The sequence below is a fragment of the Dendrobates tinctorius genome, unplaced genomic scaffold, assembly GCF_039654945.1.
Source record: "Dendrobates tinctorius isolate UK_male_01 unplaced genomic scaffold, ASM3965494v1 ptg000107l, whole genome shotgun sequence".
Classification (NCBI taxonomy): Eukaryota; Metazoa; Chordata; class Amphibia; order Anura; family Dendrobatidae; genus Dendrobates; species Dendrobates tinctorius.
This window is the reverse complement of record NW_027361775.1, coordinates 28,065,027-28,087,924: the sequence shown is the minus strand read 5'-3', so window position 1 is coordinate 28,087,924 and position 22,898 is coordinate 28,065,027. Positions and strand designations below refer to the sequence as shown.

The window sequence follows — 22,898 nt, the reverse complement described above, 5'->3', positions numbered from 1 at the left end:
TTGTGCTGTTGATCTTGTTCGAGATGCCAAATTGCCTAAAGCCCATCTGTACAATCTCTCCGCCCCGATTGGGCTGCTAAGAAGTATATCTCTGATAGCCTCCGTAAGGGCCACATTCGGCCACCTGTCTCTCCTGTGATGGTGGGGTTCTTTTTCGCAAAGAAAAAGGATTTTTTTTACGCCCATGCCTCGATTTTCGAGAACTTAATAAGATCACTATAAGAAACACTTATCCCCTTCCACTTATACGCGATTTGTACAATCAATTATCGGGGCCAAGTGGTTCGCTAAGTTGGACCTCAGGGGGGCATACAATCTCATCCGTATGCGGGAGGGGGATGAGTGGAAAACTGCATTTCTTACCTCTGAGGGTCTGTTTGAGAATTTGATTATGCCCTTTGGCCTGACTAATGTGTCAGCAATATTTCAGAATTTCATGAATCATGTTTTCTCAGATTTTATTGGGCGTTTCATGGTAATGTATTTGGATGACATTCTTATATATTCTTCTGACAGGCAGAGTCACATGGGTCACCTTAGTGCAGTTCTTCTGAGGCTTAGGGAGAACTCACTATTTGCTAAACCAGAGAAGTGGTCATTTTTTGCCCAGGAATTGTCCTTTTCTAGGGGTAATTTTGTCTGCTGAGGGGTTTTGTATGGACCCTAGGAAGGTACAGGCTATTTTGTATTCGGTGCAACCCAGAGATCTCAAAGGTCTTACTGGGTTTCGCCAATTATTATTGAAAATTCAGTAAGGGGTTTTCTCAGGTTGTCAAACCCCTCACGGATTTAACTCGTAAGGGGGCTGATCTAAAAAGCTGGTCAGCTCCAGCTATGACGGCATTTTCTTCTTTAAAAACTGTTTCATGACCGCCCCTGTACTGGCTCACCCTGATTTGTCTAAACCATTTACGTAGAGGTGTACGCCTTGGAGGTGGGAGTGGGAGCTGTGTTGTCCCAGGGGCCCACCATATTGACTAACTTAAGGCACTGTGCCTTCCTTTCGAGAAAATTTTCCTCTGCTGAGAGGATTTATGATGTGGGTAACCGGGAGCTATTGGCCACTACATTGACGTTTGAAGAATGGAGGCATTTTTTGGAGGGGGCTATCCATCGCATCACCGTCATTACGGATCACAAGAACTTGTTTTACATCGAGTCCGCCAAACGTTTCACTTTGTGACAGGCAAGGTGATCACTTTTTTTCCCTTGATTTCAGCTTTCTATTACTATTAGACCAGGGTCCAAGAATGTGAAAGCTGATGCTTTATCTCGTAGCCTGGATCCAGTTTCATCTCCTGAACCTCCTTCCTCCATACTTCAGCGCAGAGTGGTGGCTGTGGTGTTCTCTGCATTGCAACAAGAGATTTGTGAGGCCCAATCTCTTGCTCCTTCGTCTGTACCCGACAATAAGCTCTTTGTGCCCGTTCAGTATCGGTTAACGGTGTTTTGGGAGTTCCATGACTCAGTTTTGAGTGGTCATCCTGGAATCTCGGCCACATGTAAAGCCATTACTAGGCTGTTTTAGTGGCCTTCGTTGGCTTATGATGTCACTGGGTTTGTGTCTTCCTGTGAAACGTGTGCTCGCTCAAAATCCTCTCGTAACCGGCCGGCCGGGGAATTGGTGCCACTGCCAGACCGTAGACTCGTCTGTCTATGGATTTTTTCACTGATCTTCCCCCCTCTAATGGCAAAACCATGATCTGGGTAGTTATAGATAGGTTCAGTAAACAGGCGCACTTTTTACCTTTGGCGAGCCTCCCTAACGCTGAGACTCTATCTAAACTGTTCATTGAGCATGTGGTCCGATTACATGGTGTGCATGTCAGTGTGGTGTCTAATGGAGGGGTGGAATTTGTGTCAAAATTCTGCAGGGCCTTTTGTAGAAGGCAGGGTATCAGTCTGACCTTTTCATCGGCCTACCATCCCGAGACCAACGGTCAGACTGTAAGGACTAATCAGTCTTTGGAGCAGATATTGCGGTGTTTTGCTACCTCCAGACAGGATGATTGGTGCTCTGCGTTACCCATGGCGGAGTTTGCTTTCAATAATCATGTTAATCAGGCCACTGGTACTTCCCTGTTCTTCTGCAACTATGGGTTTCACCCTCACTTTAGTGAGTTTTCCCGGCTGGATTCGGGGTGTCCAGGGGCTGATTCAGCCTTTTTGCAGTTAGGGAGATCTGGAGGGAGGTTCAGAGAAACATTGGGGAGGCTCAGGGCAAGTATAAATTTTTTGCGGATAAACAATGTTCTGTGGGGCCAGCCTACCAGGTGGGGGGATAATGTATGGTTATCCTCCAAGAATATTAGATTGAGGATTCCTTCTGCTAAGTTGGGTCCCAAGTTTATTGGCTCTTATGAAATTTTAGAGGTGGTTAATCCTGTGGCCTTTCGCCTGCACTTCCCTCTGTCATTGTGGATCCCCAATGTATTCCATAAGGCGCTTCTGAAGCCATCAGTGCCCTCCTCAGGTGAGTCTCCCTCGCACCCACCATCTGTTGTGGTGGATGGTCAGACCGAGTATGAGGTGGAACGGGTGGTGGAGTCTCGTATGCTCCGCCCTTCACTTCAGTACTTGTTTCATTGGAAAAGTTACGGTCCTGAGGACTGGTCGAGGGTGCTGGCGCATTTGGTCCATGCGGATCGGTTGGTCAGGGCCATTCACGCTCTTTGTCCAGGGAAGCCTGGGGGTTCTGTGGCCCCCCATTGAGAGGCGGTACTGTCATGATCCAGTCCTGAGTTTGTTTTCTGCTGTCTTCTCTCTGGACTGGTCATGCATGGGTTAATCTCCTCTGCCTCGTTTTACAGCTGGTGGGGCTATTTCAGTCCTCTGCTGCCTGCGGGCCAGTGTCAGCTATAGTTCATGCTTCCTGGCTAGAACCTCTGACCTTATACTGGTGATCCTTCTGCCTCTGACTTCCCGAATTGTGCATGACTGGGCCTGATTTCTGGACTCTACCTCTTGTTTTCCATCTCTGATACCACGCTCTCTGACCGGTTTTGATTATGACTTGTACTCCGATTACGTCTTACGTCTCACGTTTTTGACATTACGTTCCAGGTAGGTTCTGACTTCGGCTTTTCTGACCACTCTTTTGTTATCTGTGACACCTGTACTGCTGCTCTGTGTTACTACTCTGTGTGTGTGCGACCTCTCTTCCTTCACCAGCACCCCATGGTGGAGGTTGTGCTATACTGAGCTGCAGCAGCACATTACAGTCCCGTGCCGGTTCATTATGTCTTGGACGCGGTGCCCAATTCAATGACTCTGCAGCCGCAGATGTTGTAGTTTGCCCGGGGAATCCAGATGTAGGGCCTGGCTGGGCAGTATCCTGGGCACTAGTGTTATGGAAATATATATGTATATGTATTTCATCTAGATCTCATTTGCCTGCTATAGGCTATATGCTATATACTCTTATATACTCATATGCACACAGATACATATTCACAGTTTGAACCTTGTAACTAGCTGGTGGAAATGACCTGCTACCCCCCCATGAGCCAGTCTGGAGAGCTGATGTTAACTCATGATAGCATTGTCTTGTGACATTTGTCCCAGACATACAGAAGAGGAAGTTAGGCCAGATGGTCCAAGCCGACGTTGGAGTCTTGCTGACATTGTAAGACAAGGGACAGTAGATCATATGATGTCTAAAGCTGGAGTCACACATAGCGACTTACCAGCGATCCCGACAACGATATCAACGTGTCAGGATCGCTGGTAAGTCGCTATGTGATAGCTGGTGAGCTGTCAAACAGATAGCTTCACCAGCGATTAGCACAGCAACGCCACGAGCGTGGCATCGCTGTGTTCGTTAGCGCTGATGCCATATTCATGTCAAAAATAGAATTAAAATAAAAAATATTGTTATTCTCACCTTCCGACGTCCCGGGCAGCATTCCCGCTTCTCTCCACGCTCCGGTCCCAGTAATCCTTTGCAAGAATTACCGTGATGACGTCCGTTCTCGTGGGATTGCGAAGTCTCGCAGTCATTCTTGCAAAGGATTACTTGGTGTACGGGAGCGTGGAGAGAGGCGGGAAGACTGCGCGGGATGCCAGAGGGTGAGAATAACAATATTTTTTATTTTTTTTATTTTTTACAGCTGATCGCTGGTCTCCCACCTGTCACACGCAGCGATGCGTGCTGGCCAGCGGGAGATCAGCAACAAAAAAAATCTCCAGAGGTTTCTTGCAGCGATCAGTGATACCGGCAGGGGGGCCGGTCACTGATCGCTGTCACACACAGCGATCTCGCTGGTGAGATTGCTGTTGTGTCACAAAAGTTGTGACTCAGCAGCGATCTCGCTAGCGAGATTGCTATGTGTGACGGGGCCCTAAGTCACCTCAGGTCGGACACCCATATATGTTCATGTATTTAAACTGACCAATTAGATAAGAAGTTCAGCCTTTATGTTAATGAGTAACCACTCCTTTCTGTACGAACTGATAAAAACCATGAATGTGAATAAGCTTCCAGAGTTCTGCTGGAAAGGATTGCTGCTAACTAGGCTTGGCGTCTTTCTTTCCTTGAGCGCTCAATAAGACTCTGTCTAATTAGGACAGGCCGCAGCACACACAGAGATATATATCTATATCAATCAAAAAACCATGGCAAGTGGCGCACCAGACGCGAGGCTGTGGACGAAGACGCACGGGGATCCTGCTGACCGGAGAGGACAGAGGTGCCGGCCAAGGCCTTGGCTCATGGGAACGGAGATTTGCGCAGCTCCATAAGTAAAGTAAGAAAGTCTCATTATCTTACCTGAATGTTCCCTGAGCCCTGTCCGGGTCAGCAACTCTAGCCGGTCAGTGTGGTCACCAAACCCAGGTAGTGTAAAAAAGTCCACGCTCTTATCCAAACCCTGGCATGAGCAAAGTGTCTGCTGTGGTCCTGTGTGTCTAGATCCAGGAGAGAGCTGGTGGAAACACGGTGACTGATTTGTGCTTGTGGTTGCTGGGAAACTGATAACAGGGGAGTTTGACTCGCTCAGATAGGTCCTCACAAATAAACCTGGACACAGGGGAAGGACAGGAGAAGCTGTGCCCAGGGACAGGTGGTGGGTCTTACAGAGTTATCACAAGGCGAATCTCCCATTAAGCTACTGTATCACAACAAACACACCCGTGCATAGGAAGGGACAGGAGTGCCCACGCCAGGCACGTGGTGGTGTTAGCTTGGGTTAGATATTGCCAGCCAAACCACTTGACAGTTTGCCACCAACACACCTGGTCACAGGGAAGGACAGGAGAAGCTGGCCCAGGTATCAGATGGTGGCAATTTTGTGGGATTTATCACATTCCTGTTACAGATGAGCCAGGCAGGACGTCCGATACAGCGTGGTAAACATTCTCGGGTCACCGAGCACAGTGCACCCAGTGTGGTTGGCAGTTATCGGCTACCAGCAGCTGTTTGACGTACGTGTCACAAAACAAGGGCTTTGATCTCTCCCCGGACGTCTATATGTGCATCAACCTGTTTTTTCACTGCTGATTTCCACAAAGATCTGAAGCAGAAAAAGTTTTTTCTTCTTTCTTGTACACTTCCTCTTTTTGCCTACAGGGTGTGCCCCTGATATATATATATTTTTCATATTGTCATATTTGTACTCTGCTTTTCCCTATTTTATGTTTTATCTTGCATTTTTTGGTAGAGATTTTTATTCTTGTTACTGTAGTGTGAGAATTTTCGGGAAAGTTAGTTTTTTTGAGCATATCACTGTTGTCTCAGTCTGCTTTTTGGTTTCCATTGTTCTCAGAGAATTTTACTGAGAGATGCAGGCATAGAAAGATGAAGAGGGTGCGTGTTCTGCATTCTGCACTAACACTTTTTATTGTTGGAGGTTGTACTGATTTTTGGATTTTTATTTTATTTTCTTTTTGGAGTGTTTTTCCAAGGTTTACCAACTTCTTGATTGTATTTTTTGTTTTCCTTTCTTTTTTCCTCTATTTTCCCTGAATTTATTTGGTTTTTAATTTTTCTGAGTGGTTCTTTTTAAAGTTTATATCCTTTTTGATTTTATCAACTTTTTGGGTTTTAGCGTTTTAAAATCTTTTTAGGGAAAAAAAAAAAGAGAATGAAAATAATTTTTTCCCTTTTTATCTCTCTTAGTTTTCTTCCACTTTTTGTGACATTTTATCAGCTTTTAGTTTTCACTTCTTTCTTTCAGTTTTTTGTTAAAAAGAGAATTTTTACCTGCTTTTGGTTATTCCTGTGTTCTCTTGTCAATTTTGATTTTTTCTTTTTTTGTTTCCACTACTTTTGAAGTTTTTTTACTAAATATTTTGGTTTGGTTTTTCCTTCCTTTTTAAGCAAGTTAAAAGGGGTTGCAAAGTTTTTTTTAAAGTTTTAATCACTTTTTTTCAGTTTTTAAAACAGACATAGTATGTGGTTTTGCAAGAACAGTTTTTCTTCAAAGCTGTAGCATGGCATAATGTATTGAAAAGAAAAAGGGAATCTGAATTGCCGTTTGCATTTCTTAAAGTGACAGTGGATTTTACAGCGTAGAAGGTGCTGAAAGTTAGTGTGACAAGGAAAAGGATTATTTTTTACGTGTACAAAAAGTGTTTTCAGCGGCATTCTAATCTGTGCCTTCTGAGAGGGACCACTGATCTAAGCATGCCTTCTGTGACAGCAGAAAAGGGGAAGCAGTCCACTCCCCCCATCTCCTCTCTCCCTACTCATCCCTCCTCCCACCTCTCTCCTCCCTCTATCTCCCCTATTCTCACTCCCACCTCCCCTCTCTCATCTATTTCTCCTCCTATACCTCATCCTCCCTCACCATCTCTCTCTCTCTCCCCCTCTATCTTCTTCACCTCTGCCTATCTCTCCCCCTTCTCTCCAATCTCTCCTCCCTCTCCACCTTCCTCACCAACACCCTTCTCTCATCCTCCCTCATCGCCCTTGTCTTCACTCTCTCCCCCTCTTTTGTCTCCTCCCCACTCTCCTCCACTATCTCTCACTTCTTCTCCTACTCCCAATCTCTCCTCCACCCTTCCCTGCTTCTCTCTCTCTTCTTCCCCCCCACCTCTCCGTTCAACAGCTGGCCCAGTGTGAGATTCAGACAATGAGGTGTCCCTATTTCCACAGGGCACCCTCTCTAAAGAGACAGCTATGACACCGGGAGAAGAAAGTGAATCACTCCCCACACACAACAACACAGGTGCCCTCCCGATACAACAGCTAGCAGAAGGGAGGTGTGGGCCATCAGAGACTGCACCTGCTAAGTCTGAGACTGAGGATCCTATGTGCCACACGGAGATACAGTCTCAGAGGGGGGGAGTGCTGCCCACACACAAGACAAACGCACAAGACACACACACAATGGCACGTTTCCTCCTCTGAGGAATATGAAGAGGGGATTATGCTGCAAAGTACTAGGGGAAACTCACAGACACCAAGAAGGCAGGGGCAGATAGAGCCAGAACTCTAACACTATGTATCCTTCACCCCAAGTCAGGTGTTCAGTATTCTAAGAACTCTGCCAGACCCAGATATGGACCCCATGCCATTTTACTGAAGAATGCAGCAGAGCCAGCAGACATATGCTGCAACATGGAGTGATCTCTGGCCCATAATGGAGATAAAAGCAGGTGAAACACTCTGGCCAATCATGAAGGAACACTTCAAGCTTCCATCAGAATTAGATGTGCATTCCTGGGAATCAGGATCAAAGCTAATTGAACAGCTCAGAGAGTGGGCCAAAGCCAGACAAGCACTCAGCCTGCATAACATGAGCCAAGCCGAGACAGTCTGTAGACGAGTTTCATGGCAGAGTGAGGCAAGTATTCCAAGTTTTAGGCTTCACTATTCATGATCAGATACACGGACAAATGTTACCACAGGCCTTTGTGCATGGACTAAGAGAACCAATCAAGAAACTACTGATAGTGGCCAGGCCTGATTACAGGACAATAGCAGTAGATGTCCTGCTCGCAGTAGCCAGAAGAATTGAGTCCCTCCCAGGAGTGCGGAGGACAGTCCCTCCTGTGGTGGCCACTGACGTGGAGGAGCAACCACCCTGCAGGGACAGGAGACCTGTCAGGTGTTTCAACTGTGGCAACTTTGGCCATTTCCGGAACCAGTGCACAGCACCCCGGCAACCCAGGTCATCCCGCAGAGGAATAGGCCAAGAAAGAAACACAGAAGACAATGAAGAATCCTGTCCATAGGACAGAGGCAAACCAGGTCCGCCAGACATCATGCCCCTGACATGTGAAACCCCACCAGTGGACCCAATACCTCAAATCACTGGGGGCTGTCATATCTTTCCTTGTGGACACTGGTGCCATCAGAAGTGAAAATCCCCGACCCCACCAGTCTATCAGAGCACTCGGTGTCTTGTATGGGGACTGAAGGTCAAGACAGACGTTCCCCAGCTTGCAAGCCCCTGAGCATGAGGACACTGCCAGGACACTCCATCCTGTTCCAATTTATGGTGGAGACCTGCCCACCACACCTGATGAGTGCAGACCTACTGCAGGAACTTAAGGTGACCAAAGTGTCCCATGAAAATGTGACCTTGACCTCTTCTCCACCCCAGGCCCAAGAAGAATCAATCATGCCCATGCTGGTGGCCCTACAAGAGCCTCACTCGAACAACCGGCGCAAGCCTACCCAAGGAGGTGCTGGACATTGCACCTGGAAGTCTAAGGTCCAAGGGAGACTTCAAGTTGTGCCAGTGCGAATGTCACTCCAAGTCTGGAACCCCGGACGCTCAGAGGGCCCAGCATCCGCTGCTCATCACCCAGAGCTAAACTGCCTCTGACCAACTGGAGGTCTAAGTGGAACTGCTGTTCAAGAAGCGGCCTAAGAATTTTGGTATGGGCCAGGAAAACTTTCAAACCAGAGGGACCATACCCGCTTCGTGAAATGGCTGCACTGCTTCCGGCTCCAGCGCCAAAGGATCATCTTGGACAAGATTCTGAAGGTGCTCCCTGAAGTTAATCCAGGCCCTGGACCAGAAGACAGCCACTCAGCCCCACAAACTAGTTAACAAAAGCTGACCTGAGATCAAGCTGGGTGAAAAGAACGACTGCTGACTGGTAAAGAAGATGCCCCAGCAAAAAGACCCCCTGCGAGAGCAAGAAAGCTCAGCTGGACATCATCTCTGATGAAGAGGACCCCAGTATAACGGCTTGCTTTCCTGCCGGCCCTGTGCCAGAAGATGGGAGTCACTCACGGCACTGTGAAGAGCAAGGCCAGATTGAGCTGCCTCACCCACGGGAATCATCATGCAGTCCCAGCTTTTCTCGATCAAGAGGAAGACTGTGAAAGGAGAATCAGACTGGGTTGAATGGTGCATAACCTGAGGGCTGTGAGCGAAGCAACCGTGTTTGAAACCCCAGTTGTGCCAGATCTGCACACTCTGCTGACAAACGTGCCAGCCACAGCAACGGTGCTCACGGCAATGGATCTGCCCGAAGCTCCCCTCAGTGTTCCCCCTCACCTGGACGACCAGTTCCTGAAAACGCACAAGGAAGGTGCAGAACAAATGGACAGTGATGCCCAAGAGGGCCCGGAACAGCCTTTCACAGCTCGCCAGAGCATTTTCCTCCATCCCCGTCAACTGGATTGCGGAGCATGCAGAAGTCATCGACATCGCTACCTGCACAGCGCTTTCCATGTCTCCTCTACTCTGCCTGGCGGAGCAGCAACGTAAGTTCTGCAAACACAGAGTCCAGTGGTGTCAAAAGCAAGTTCCTGAAGAAACCGTATCGCCCACTAGACGAAACACTTGACAGATGACCGGAGGACCGCAGAGGAGAAGATGGCTACCTTAACAGCTCTGAAGATGCAGGCCTTCCTTGGTCTAGTCTCGTACTGCAGGACTTGGATCCCTGGCGCTCCAGGCTTAATGCAGCCTATGTACAATTGCATCAATGCATAGCAGCCTTCGTCTTGTACAGGAAACTGAAAGACTTCATGGTCTCTGCGCCAGCTCTAGGCCTCACTGACTACGAGAAGCCATCCCGCCTTTGCCGAACAGAAAAGGAAGGACAAAGATGGAGAAGGTCATGCTACTGGCCAGTCCTAAAACAGACCTGCCGAGGAAAACCAGAGGCCTCTAGAATACCTCTCAGCCGGCCTGGATCCAGTTGCAAGGGGGGCCCTCCTGCATGAAAACAATATCTGCAGCACACACCCTCCTGACAAGGCGGCTCTCCGCCACTCTTCAGTGCTCTCAGCCGTTACCTGTCTCTACTCCCACTCCCAAGGGGGGATGCGTATACGGACCCTCAGATGAAAAATCTGCAAGATACCGTAGATGGCTCCAGTTTTGCAGATGATGAAGGAAGGTTCCACACAGGCTGTGCAGTGACCAGCAATCAAGACATCCTATGGTCCAGAAGTTTGTCAGCCAAGAGCCCAAGAAGCGGAACTGATAGAGCTGACGAAAGGCCTGCCAGATTGCGAAGAACAAAACTTCCAGGTACTCGCATGGCATGGCACCCGACTTCGGACCCATCAGGGCTGCAAGAGACTTCATCACAGCAAGCGGGTCGACCGTGAAGCACCATGGAGCCATCAGAGACCTGCTGGATGCTCTTCAACTACTAAAAGTGGTGGCAGTGTTGAAGGTCAAGGCGCACGGAAAACTGAACACAGTAGAGACACGGGGCATCAACATGGCAGACGTGGCAGTCAAAGAAACAGCCAGAGGAAGACAATATGGAAAATGGGAGAGGTCGTAGAGCCGGACGGCTACTACATGACGACTGAAGACGAGAAAACCTGGCAAACAGAAGTCAATGGGAAAACCGGTGAAGACGCCATCTCTGAATTTGACAAAAGTGCTGCCTCCTCCTCCACCAGCCAACGAGCTGAATCACTTCCAGGATGAAGACTCTGACGTGGATATGAATTCTGAGGCAGGAGAATGGTGCCCACCTTTACCAGAAAGGACGTATTTGATGGAGAAGATTCCAGAAGATTGACCTCCACCACCCTCTCGTGGGGAAGCTTCATCTCCAGCACAGTCCTACGGTCAGCAGTCCACGGCAATACTTATGCCGTCCCCCCGAGACGAGCTGCATGAGTCCGAAGGTATCCCAAGGCTACAACAGTTTGACCTTCCCCCTTATCCCCGGAGAATGCTGGCTGGATCTGTACCAATGCAAAGAGTCCCAAGTCCTCCTCTGACACAGTCTAACCCGAGTCTTCATACAGAGGGAGGGGAAATGCCGCGGCATGGACATAGACAAAACCTCAGCCAAAATCCCACAGTCAGCTCAGAGAATGTCAATTACCACAACCCAGTCACTAAACCTGACAAAATGACTTCCTGAAACCTGTACAAGAAGTAGCAGGATCAAACTCAGAAGGAGGAGAAGGAAAGCTGGATTCTAAAAGGCAAAAGCACTGGGCTCCAAGAAACCTGTCTACCTCAAAACGTATACCTCAAACGTCTACCTCAAGACAGACCCAGTCTACCTCAAAGCGTGTACCCTACGGTGGTCCAATGGGCTCATGGCCCCCGCACAGAATTTAAGACACAGATGAATGACCTGATTGGACTCAACTCACACCTTAACAGCCAAATTCCCAGCAGCTGTCTGGCCTCCGACAAATTCAACATCGGACAAGCGGGAAAGGTTCCCCCACAACATCTGGCCTGAAGACTTCCCAGTAAGGAACCGGTTGGCGAAGACTACTGCAAAGAAGCTACTCTCAAAAATAGTGTGCAGATATGGGGGTTCCAGAAGCAATAGCAAGTGATCAGTGACCCACATTCACAGCGAAATTGACACAAGAGATCTGATCAGCAGTAGGGTCAGACTTAGGCCTACACACACTTCCCACCATCCCACACCATAGACTAAGTGGGACACTTAAGAGCAGCATGCTAAAAAATTTGCCCAAGAGACAGACAAACCCTGGCATTAGACAATCCCATAGGCTCAGAAAAAGCTGTCACCAATATGAAACTTTATTTGGGTCAAAAACCCAGGTTAGGGGTATTCTTTACTTAGCAGTTGACTATGCAAAATGATACTTTGTCTGCATGTGTAATTGAATTTATCAAGAATCTTGCTAATGTCCATTCTCGAGTTTTTTCCTTCATTGCCAGGTCCAGATTCGGTGCCTGGTATGCACTCCCTGAAGTCAGGAGACTAAGTGTGGGTGGAAAAAGTCCGTAAGGAGAAGCACTCGATCCCAGATCCGATGGCCCTTCTCCAAGTGCTGACGCCACCAACCTGGAAGGAAAACCTCTACCTGGATCCACGCACCGCATTGCAGGAAAAAGCCCTCATACCAGAAGATACACCTGAGCTGGAATGATGCTGTGGATGACCTACCTGACTGAATAAATTACCTACCTGATAGAGAATACACATGCACTGACTGCATAGACTGCTAACTAAGAGACTTTGATTACATTGCACCAAACCCCCATTAGGGACAGACCTCTTGACCGCCCATTTGCGAAAAGTCTGTACAGAGGAGGATGTATGCGCTAGGCGTACGTCAGTCCACTGGCAGCATAAAAGAGTTGCAGCGCTTTAGGTCAGGAGCAGGATTTTAGGGCAAGTGATATCTAAGGGGGGATTGTTATGGAAATATATATGTATATGTATTTCATCTAGATCTCATTTGCCTGCTATAGGCTATATGCTATATACTCTTATATACTCATATGCACACAGATACATATTCACAGTTTGAACCTTGTAACTAGTTGGTGGAAATGACCTGCTACCCCCCATGAGCCAGTCTGGGGAGCTGATATTAACTCATGATAGCATTGTCTTGTGACATTTGTCCCAGACATACAGAAGAGGAAGTTAGGCCAGATGGTCCAAGCCGATACTGGATTCTTGCTGACATTGTAAGACAAGGGATAGTAGATCATATGATGTCTAAGTCACCTCAGGTCGGACACCCATATATGTTCATGTATTTAAACTGACCAATTAGATAAGAAGTTCAGCCTTTATGTTAATGAGTAACCACTCCTTTCTGTATGAACTGATAAAAACCATGAATGTGAATAAACTTCCAGAGTTCTGCTGGAAAGGATTGCTGCTAACTAGGCTTGGCGTCTTTCTTTCCTTGAGCGATCAATAAGACTCTGTCTAATTAGGACAGGCCGCAGCACACACAGAAATATATATCTATATCAATCAAAAATCCATGACACTAGGATCCGGATGAGCCCGCTCTAGGCCCGCATACAGCTCCAGGCCTCCTCATTTTGCAGTTTGATGGCCAAAGTGTAGTAGCCACGAGGGCCATCCTCACTGAAGAAGGTAACCCACTCTCCCTCACGCAGGGGCCAGCCAAATTTGACCGAGGCCTCATTGATGTAGACCTTGGTATTGGTCCCCATTTCATGGATAAAACCATAGCCGTGGCCCACCTTGGTGTAAACTCGCTGCCCACTGCTGTGGCGGTCTGCCATAGCATCTTCCCCTCGTTGGCGCAACTCCGCCCAGACCTCACGCTCCCGTTGCTTTTTGCATCTGACAACACTCTCGATCCAGGCGGCCTGACTAGGCAAAAGAAAAAGGGCCCTCTCCCAGCTGGTGGAAATAGGAGACAGCCAGGGACATCACAGTGGCAGAGAGAGACTGGGCCTCGGGTACACAGAGTTGGGGCATGGACTCTTCTTCCAAGATAGGGGGCCGAACAACAGCTCCTGCAACTGAGGTCTGGGGCAGCAACCATTCATCCAAGGTCAGGGGCTAGGGTGCACACTGCTCCAGTCATATTAGATGCACCCGACCCATGATTGCTGTATCCTTCTGCGGTGTGCTCCTCAGCTACTGCATCAGGATCCGGCTCATCTCTGACTTCCGGTCCGAGTTCCTCAAGGGCTGATTTCACCTCCGGTTTCCGCTGGATTAGCAACATTAACGGTGCAGGCCTCTTCTTCTGGTGTTGCTGGACAGGCTCATCTCTCCTCCCCGACTCCGGCAGTCGCCGGTCGGGTACTGACGGAAAATTCTGGGTCAGGTAAGTTTCTGCCTCTTTCACTCCTCTGCTCGCTCTTCCGGGCCACGGATTCTCCTCCTCTCACCACCTCCAATCTATGCGGCCAATACCTCGGCAGGGACAAAAGTAGCGGGACTCCATTGTCACCGGTCCCAGATTGCAAGAGGGTTCCGTACAGCCACTTCCACAAGTCACTTCCGCACCCACCCATTTCTGGGTTGGGTCAACTCCAACTACTCCACCCATTGAGCAGCATTCAAAAGTGGAGGGTGTGGTCCTCATTCCTTTAGCCACACCCACCATGGGCAGGTGAGCGATGATTGGCAGGCAGACTTTCGCACTCTTTCTAGGACATGCCCACGAAGGGCGGAGTCACAGTTGTCATTTTCTCTCATGACGCCACTCACCGCCATCTTTTTAACCGCCAACTTAGTCACTGAGGCGTTTTCAGTCCCACATAAAGGTTTAGTCATATCCAATAAAGTGGTCACTTTCTGAATTTCAGTCTCTACTCTCTTTGTGCCATCTCCGCATGACAGTATGGCAATCCACATCAAATCCTCCAGAGTTTGCGTAGCATCTGAGGCATATGTCACTTCTCTCACATCTCCAGTCTCATCTTTTCTTGTCACATCAGTTTCATCTTTTCTTGCCACATCAGTTTCATCTTTTCTTGTCACATCAGTGTCATCTTTTCCTGTCACATCAGTGTCATCTTCTACAGCACTTCCATGCTGCACGACTTCGGCATCCTGCCGACTACACCAAGTGTAAAGGTCAGTCAGAGCGGTAGTCGTGGCTGAGGTAAACGGCTCAGACACGCCCTGGTCTTACCTCATATAGACATGACAGGACTCTGTCAGCATATCTGCAGCTCCATTCTTCTCACCCTCTGGGCCTTCTCCAGGTGGCAATATATTTTTCTAGGCATTGTGGTACAAACGGAGACACAGTCCAGGTCAACTTTAACAATAGCAGCTTTACTCATTTTTGTACGCAGCACATCCACTTTCTTTACAGTGGTTACCTCAGGTTCCACAGTGCACAACTCTGTCACTTTCCCGACCTTCACACTGTCTTCTTCCAGAACATTCCTGGGACGTCCTGTCCTGTTCAGCATCACAGCATCCTCCCTGTCCAGCTTTACCTTTTTTGGGAGTTCCCCTGTCTATTTCTCCCCAGACAAAAGGGTGTCTGCCCATGTAGCAAGCTGCTTCAAAATGAGCAATCTGTGCTGCCATACCACTGCCAACTGTCTCACTACCATTTGTAGTGTAGTCATCTGAACTGCTACATTCTTGCGCTGCTGTGATCTATGCGGCTGTGTTCTGCAGTGTTGCCATCTGTGGCCCTCGGGCCTTGAACGGCTGGGCCTGTGTCTTTAACGTTACGGAGCTGACTGCCCTGTCAGGGCGCTCCTGCCCAATTGATTCAAATCTCAGCTGTTCCCTAGCTTAACAGCCTTTAGCACCTCCTACTTTAACTATTTTCAGACTGAGTATGCGCTCCACCCCCATCTAGTGGCCTAACTGGGGTACTACTCTTTCCCTACAACTATAACAGTAGTTATACATAGTATTTACATAAATATACATTACACTTTTATCCCTTAAGGTAATACACAGAATAGTGTAGCAGTACCTATGTGACATACACATAATGGTAATACACATGAACGTGTAGCATTACCAGTAAAATACGAGAAAGAGATAAAAGATAGAACAATAACATTTTCCATTCCCTTACACACACAAACACACGCACACAGGAAAACACTTGCACACAGGAAAACACTCACGCACGCTCACACTCATGCACGCTCACACTCATGCTCATACACACAGGAAAACAATGTATAAGGAAAATAAAGTATAATGAGCCCTCTAGCCTGGCAGACATGGTCCCCCCCAGCCAGCCAGCCTGGCATACATGCCCCCAGCCAACCAGTCAGGCATACATGCCCCCAGCCAGCCTGCCAGCCCAGCATACATAGCCCTATATCTATACACTGCATAGGGGGAAAAAAGCTTGTACTTACCTTCCCTCCTCTCCCAGGAAGTGCTGCATCCTGTTCAGGGCAGAGCACAGTGTGACAATCTCCCTGCTGTGCTATGAACAGGTCGGCATAGAGCTGTGATCGCAGCCTGAACTGGAATACTGATTACAGGCTGCGATCACCACTCTCTGCTGCAACAGTTACCCCGGACCCTCGCTTCCCGGAAGCTTCTCCCTGGCAGCTCCTGTCACTGCAATCACATGCACTGAGCAGTGTGTAGGATGAAGGGGAAAATAAAGGCCACAGCATATGCTGCAGGCTACAACAATATGGCCGCAATCTCCTACCACAGATGTGACCTAGACTGCCCAGGGGGACGTGCCCAGGTCACAGCTAAGATGCAGTAGGAGCGGCCTCAATGCAAGAGATGAGATCTGTGTCCAACTGCAGTCTCTTATGCCCATGGCTACCGTAAGTGAGGTGTGCAAGTGTCGTGCCCAGGCACTTACGCCCCCACTAGTGAAAATGGCAGCCTCCAGTGGTAAAAGTAAAAGTTTATAAATAAAAAACTATTAAAGTAGTTAATTTAATTTTGTATTAAAATTAATTGATTATATAATCAATAATTGTTAATACAAAAATTAAAATCACGGCACCTCCTTTTAATATGCATTTCTATTACTCCTTCAACCACTTAAAGGAAACTACCAAGCTAATGGCTTAGGTAATTATTTTGCTGCGTTAGGCCATCCAGTTTTTGTATTCAGTAAAAAATTACCCTGTTTGTCAATATAGTGGATCAGATTTTCATCAATGTTTTGTTACTTTAAAAAAAATAAAAATAAATAGATAAATACCAAGCTTCTGCTACTCAAATATACAGCACATGGATGAAATATTCATGGCATCTATAAAAGACTCAGATCAAATGGACATTTATCTATTTTACTTTTCTACTGAAACTCAGATTACAAAAAAATACAAATGTGAAAAGCCTCATAGGTAGAGATGAGTGGATTGAGCCGTGAAGAATCATGATTGAGCCTAATTTCTGGAAAAATGTAACACTCTGAAATTCGATTCATGATACGCTAAAAAATAAATATTTGCCAGACAGCATTGCCCACACTGTTGAAGCATCATTGAACAATCTAATGTTATTTTGCAAAGTCTAGCTAGTAGTGATGTGAGGCTACTCAAGATTTCCGAGTATGCTCGGGTGTCCTTCAAGTATTTTGGGCATGTTTGGAGATTATATTTCAGTCCCCAGAGCTGCAAGATTTGTGGCTGCTAGACAGCCTGAAAACATGCAGGGATTGCCTAACAAACAATCAATCCCTGCATTCACTACAATACCCAGAAAGGTTATCAAAATTAGGTCTATTTACTCTAGAAAAGAGAAGACTTAGGGGAGACTTAATATATATGTACAAGTATATCAGAGGGCAATACAGAGATCTCTCCAATGAACTGTTTGTACCAAGGACTGTGACAAGAACAAGGGGGCATTCTCTTCGTTTGGAGGAAAGACAATTTCTGCACCAGCATAGAAGAGGGTTCTTCACGGTAAGAGCAGTGAGGCTCTGGAATTCTCTTCCTGAGGAAGTGGTGATGGCCAACTCACTGAATGAATTTAAGAAAGGAATGGATGCTTTTCTTGTGAGTACCAGTATAGAAGGTTACGAATAACAGAATATTATTTGTAGATGGTTGACCCAGCTTAGGGGAAGGAATTTTTTTCCCTATGGAGAAAATTGGCTTTTACTCTTTGGGTTTTTGCCTTCCCCAGGATCAACAAAGCAGAACAGCTGCACTAAAAATAGGCTGAACTGGATGGACATAAGGTCTTCCTTCAGCCTTCAAAACTATGTTACTATGTATTCAGGCTGTCTAGCAACCGCAAATCATGCAGTTGCGGGGACTCAAAAATAATTTACCAGCACGCCCAAAATACTCGGAGGACACCCGAGCATGCTCGGAAATCTCAAGTTAGGCTGGTTTCACATTAGCGCATTTTACACGCAGAGCACGGCGCCGCTAAGCCCCGCCCTCTGCCCGCCACATCCGGTCATCGCCTCCTACTATCGCACACGGCTGCATGCGATCTGCGCACCCTATCGTTAGCATAGGGTGCGCAGACCATGCGCTGGCCGTGCGCTATTAGGATTTTGGCATGCGCTGTGCACTTTTGAAGTTGCGCTGAGTGCGCCAAAATGCAACATGGTGCGTTCAGCGCACACCGGCGCACCTTCAAAAGTGCGCAGCGCAAGTCAAAATCCTACTAGTGCATGGCCAGTGCACGGTCTGCGCACCCTATGCTAAAGATAGGGTGTGCAGATCGCATGCAGCCGTGTGCGATAGTAGGAGGCGAAGACCGGATGGGGCGGGCAGGGAGCGGGCAGGGCTTAGCGGCGCCATGCGCTGCATGTAAAATGCGCTAATGTGAAGCCAGCCTAACAAGCACACTCTCACATCACTACTAGTAAGCTTCTGCATAAAGCTCGGCAGCTTTAACAACACATCCCAGTTTATAAATTGGATTTACATACATTGTACAGTGGTGGTTAGTACACCACTGGGTCATTGGAGATCTGTGGTTCCAGGTGGAGTACAGTCAAACGCAGGACTGATAGTATGTATGATACAGTTGGATTCAATCTCCAAATTCACCAGGAAAGCAGAATAAACAGATCTTATTGAAACTAAATGTTTCTCTCCCTTTTCCATACCCTCTCTCTTTTCTGTCCAGTACTTTTCTGTCTTTCTCCTTTTTTGTTCATTACTAATATCCATGCCTACTCAGATGCTACAACTCAAACTTTTGGGAAAAATTTGATAAAGCCTGTAAACAAATGTTAAAAGGTTCAATCATTTCTATTCAAAGACTTTGGTACATTTTCTATCCAACAAAAATATGGATAGAACAAATGTAAAAAGCAGATGGCTGAATGAGACCTAAGGCTATGTGCACACGCTGCGGTTTTTGCTGCGGTGCCGCAGCAGAACTGCAGCAGTTCTGCAGACAGTGTACAGTAGCATGTTATCCTATGGGATTAACATTCTGCTCTGCACATGCTGAGGATTTTTAACTGCAGAAAAGCTGCGGTTTTGAATCCGCAGAAACAATTGACATGTCAATTATTTCTACGGATTCTGCTGCAGTTTGCCACCTATTCCATTGTCCAGGTGGCAAACTGCAGGGCAAAACCGCAGGTATTTTACCTGCGGTTTTACCTGCGGTTCTGCAGATAAAAATCCGCAGACCAATCCGCAGTGTGTGCACATAGCCTTAGGCTGCGGATTGGGGTGCAGATTTGGCCGCGCGGATTTTGTAAAATCCGCAGGTAAATCTGCAGGTCAAAAGACCTGCGGTTTTACCTGCGGATTGGCCTGCGGTTCTGCCCTGCGGTTTTTCATCTCCACAATGGAGGAGATGGCAAACCGCAGCGGAATCCGCAGAAAGAATTGACATGTCAATTCTTTCTGCGGTTTCAAAACCGCAGGAAAACCACGCGGAAAAATCGGCACCGTCTGCACTGCGGTTTTTTATTCCCATAGGGAATAATGGTACTGTACACCGCAGCAAAAACTGCTGTGGACCCGCAGCGGCCAAATCCGCTGCGGAACCGCAGCAGAATCTGCAGCGTGTGCACACACCCTTAGGCTGAGCACAGAAAAGTGTTTAAATTGCCATATTTACCACTAGGCATCAGAGGAAAGCAGGCTGCCTAATTCTGCACACCTTGATTAATAGTGCTTAGTCCACACCCGCCCTTATTACACAAATACACATCACCTGATCTGCTTCATCCAACAAGCATTCAAGTTTAAGGGTATGTGCACACTTTGCGGTTTCTGCTGCGTTTCCGCAGCGTTTTTGGCTCTGCAGAAACGAAGCAGATTCTGCTGCGTTGTACAGTACCTTTATTTCCTATGGAAATAAAAAAAAGCTGTGCACATGCTGCGTTTTTTTCCGCGCGGTTTTGCTGCGGTTTTCAAAACGCAGTATGTCAATTGTTTGGTGCAGAAACGCTGCAGTTTTACACCTCATCCATTATGAGGTGTAAAACCGCAGGGCAAAACAGCAGAAAAAATGCAGATAAACCTCAGAAAAACCGCAGCACTTTGTCCTGCGGATTTCCTGCAGTTTTCTCTACAAAATCTGCAGAGACAAAAAACTATGTGTGCACATACCCTAAATTTGTAAAACGTTCATAAAAATCATGTCATGGCCAAAATACGGTACTCACCTAATAATTGTGTATGCAGAGTAGTATATGCCATTACTACCTCTTGCACTATGGCACTACACAGTCTGACAACTCTACGTGCAAAGAATCCTTTCCTATTTTGATTCACCTATCCTACATATATAATCAATGTCCCCTAGTCCTTGAGTATAATTTCCTTGAAAAAGCTAAATCATGTGCTAGCTTTTTTTACACATGTATCACAATAAAAAATTATATTGTGATACCGTGTTAGCCAGAAGAATCTATGTAAAAATACTTTTATGCCCAAAAATTACAAAAGTATTCTCGGAGTGATACCTTTATTGGCTACTCAGAAAAACTATATTTGCAAGCTTTCCGAGCACAGAGGCTCCTTCTTCAGACTGGTTTACAAATGAATTACTGAGACAATTGCTCAACATTTAAGATGTTATGCAGGAAATATATGCATGGGGTGGATGGGGCCTTGCCTTCTAAAGATAAGCCATGAAAATCAAATTAGGGTTTTTGCTTCAAATGGAGAAGTCGTAGGAGTGATGGCTTAGGGTGCTTTCACATTGTGTTCAGTTATATGCTCGTTGGCCTTCTCAGGGCATACGACCGACACCCCCTGCGAAACGGGAATCCGATGTATGCGCTAATGTGGCCATAGACTATAATGGTGCGTGCATCATATTGGGGCATATACGCCTACTACAGGCGTACAATGAGAAGTAGTAGACTGCTGGTACTGTCGGCACATACATCCGAACCTTGTTTTGTAGGGTATTCAGACGTATGCCCTGACAGATCCACCGAGCGTGTAACTAAATGACAAAGTGAAAGCCCCCTTAGTGATCTGGAGTTAGACAGGTGGCGGTCAAAACTGTGTCCAAGTACTGAGTCATAAATCCAGGTGTTAAACTGAGTCTCATTCTTAGGGACTTGAACATTCTTATCAGATTGATTTCCCAGATTTTTATCTCTCTGTCTTTGTTAAAATGACCCTTCAGTTGTAATACTTTTAAAATCAGGCATACTGTGTCAAGGTCCAGAGAAATGTTTTCCCACGGGCGTGTCCAGTTCATTTCTGTGCGCCTGTGTAGATTCATCCTCGTTTGTAGTTTTCAATTAGTTTCCCCAATATGGCTGCCTCCAAGGCACCATGTATGTTTTATCATGTACACCACACTGAAGGATGTACATGAAAAGAGTTCCATCATCTTATAGTACTAATTCGTTCTAGGTACGTATGCACACTCATTGTTGGGGGGGTTAATGCGGTTCTCCCCGATTCGGTGGAACCGCTTGTTAAAATATCAGGAGCAGTAGCGTAGCTACCAGGGGGCAGAGGGGGTGGTGGCCCCGGGCCCCGAGGTGCCCACTGAGCTACGCTACTGTAACTGTATTGGCATAATCGATCTCCCTACTCTGCCGCCCAGCCACTATGGGCCCCTGTGAGGGCGGTGGGGGGCCCCGGTGTCAGCAGTGCGCCCCCACTCACAGCCAGCAATGTCATCCTGGGCTATTCTGTGACCTCCTGTGATGAGGTCACAGGAGAGGCGGAGTCAGGGGGGGTCACATGATTAGGGGCTTCAGCACAGGGCTCTGCTGTGCTGGTTGTCATGGTGTTGGATGAGGTGAAGTAAGTTTCTGTGTGGGGTCAGGAGGGGATTACAGGGTGGATGTAGCAGAGCTGTGTGTGCATGAGGTGTACAGAGCAGAGCCGTGTGTGTAGAAGGTGTACGGAGCAGAGATATGCATGTATGAGGTGTACAGAGGAGCGGAGCCGTGTGTGTATGGGGTGAGCGGACACATACAGCAGCAGCGGCTCAGCATTGGGGTATCAGGTGTAGTAATAGGGACACATGCAGCAGCAGTGGCTCAGTATTGGGGTATCAGGTGTAGTAATAGGGACACATACAGCAGCAGCGGCTCAGTATTGGGGTATTAGGTGCAGTAATAGGGACACATATGGCAGCAGCGGCTCAGTATTGGGGTATTAGGTGCAGTAATTGGTGACACATATGGCAGCAGTGGCTCAGCATTGGGGTATCAGGTGCAGTAATAGGGGCACATACGGCAGCAGTGGCTCAGTATTGGGGTATTAGGTGCAGTAATAGGGACACATATGGCAGCAGTGGCTCAGCATTGGGGTATCAGGTGCAGTAATAGGGACACATACGGCAGCTGCGGCTCAGCATTGAGGTATCAGGTGCAGTAATAGGGACACATACGGCAGCAGCGGCTCAGTATTGGGGTATAAGGTGCAGTAATATTGACACATACGGCAGCAGCGGCTCAGTATTGGGGTATCAGGTGCAGTAATAGGGACACATACAGCAGCAGCGGCTCAGCATTGGGGTACCAAGTACAGTAATAGGGACACATATGGCTGCAGCGGCTCAGTATTGGGGTATCAGGTGCAGTAATAGGGACACATACGGCTGCAGCGGCTCAGCATTGGGCTATCAGGTGCAGTAATAGAGACACATACGGCAGCAACGGCTCAGTATTGGGGTATCAGGTGCAGTAATAGGGATACATATGGCAGCAGCAGCTCAGTATTGGGGTATCAGGTGCAGTAATAGGGACACATACGGCAGCAGCGGCGCAGCATTGGGGTATAAGGTGCAGTAATATTGACACATACGGCAGCAGCGGCTCAGCACTGGGGCATCAGCAGGATGATGGGTTTGTGCAGGTTGGGGATACATGGTGATGGGGCTGGAATATGAGAAGTGAAACGTGT

The 22,898-nt window shown here is 47.5% G+C and overlaps 1 pseudogene; it reads right to left on the bottom strand.

The window, feature by feature from the left end:
• Nucleotides 1-14,217: 14,217 nt before the first annotated feature.
• Nucleotides 14,218-22,898, bottom strand: part of LOC141100754 (uncharacterized) — a 198,069-nt pseudogene continuing 189,388 nt past the window's right edge.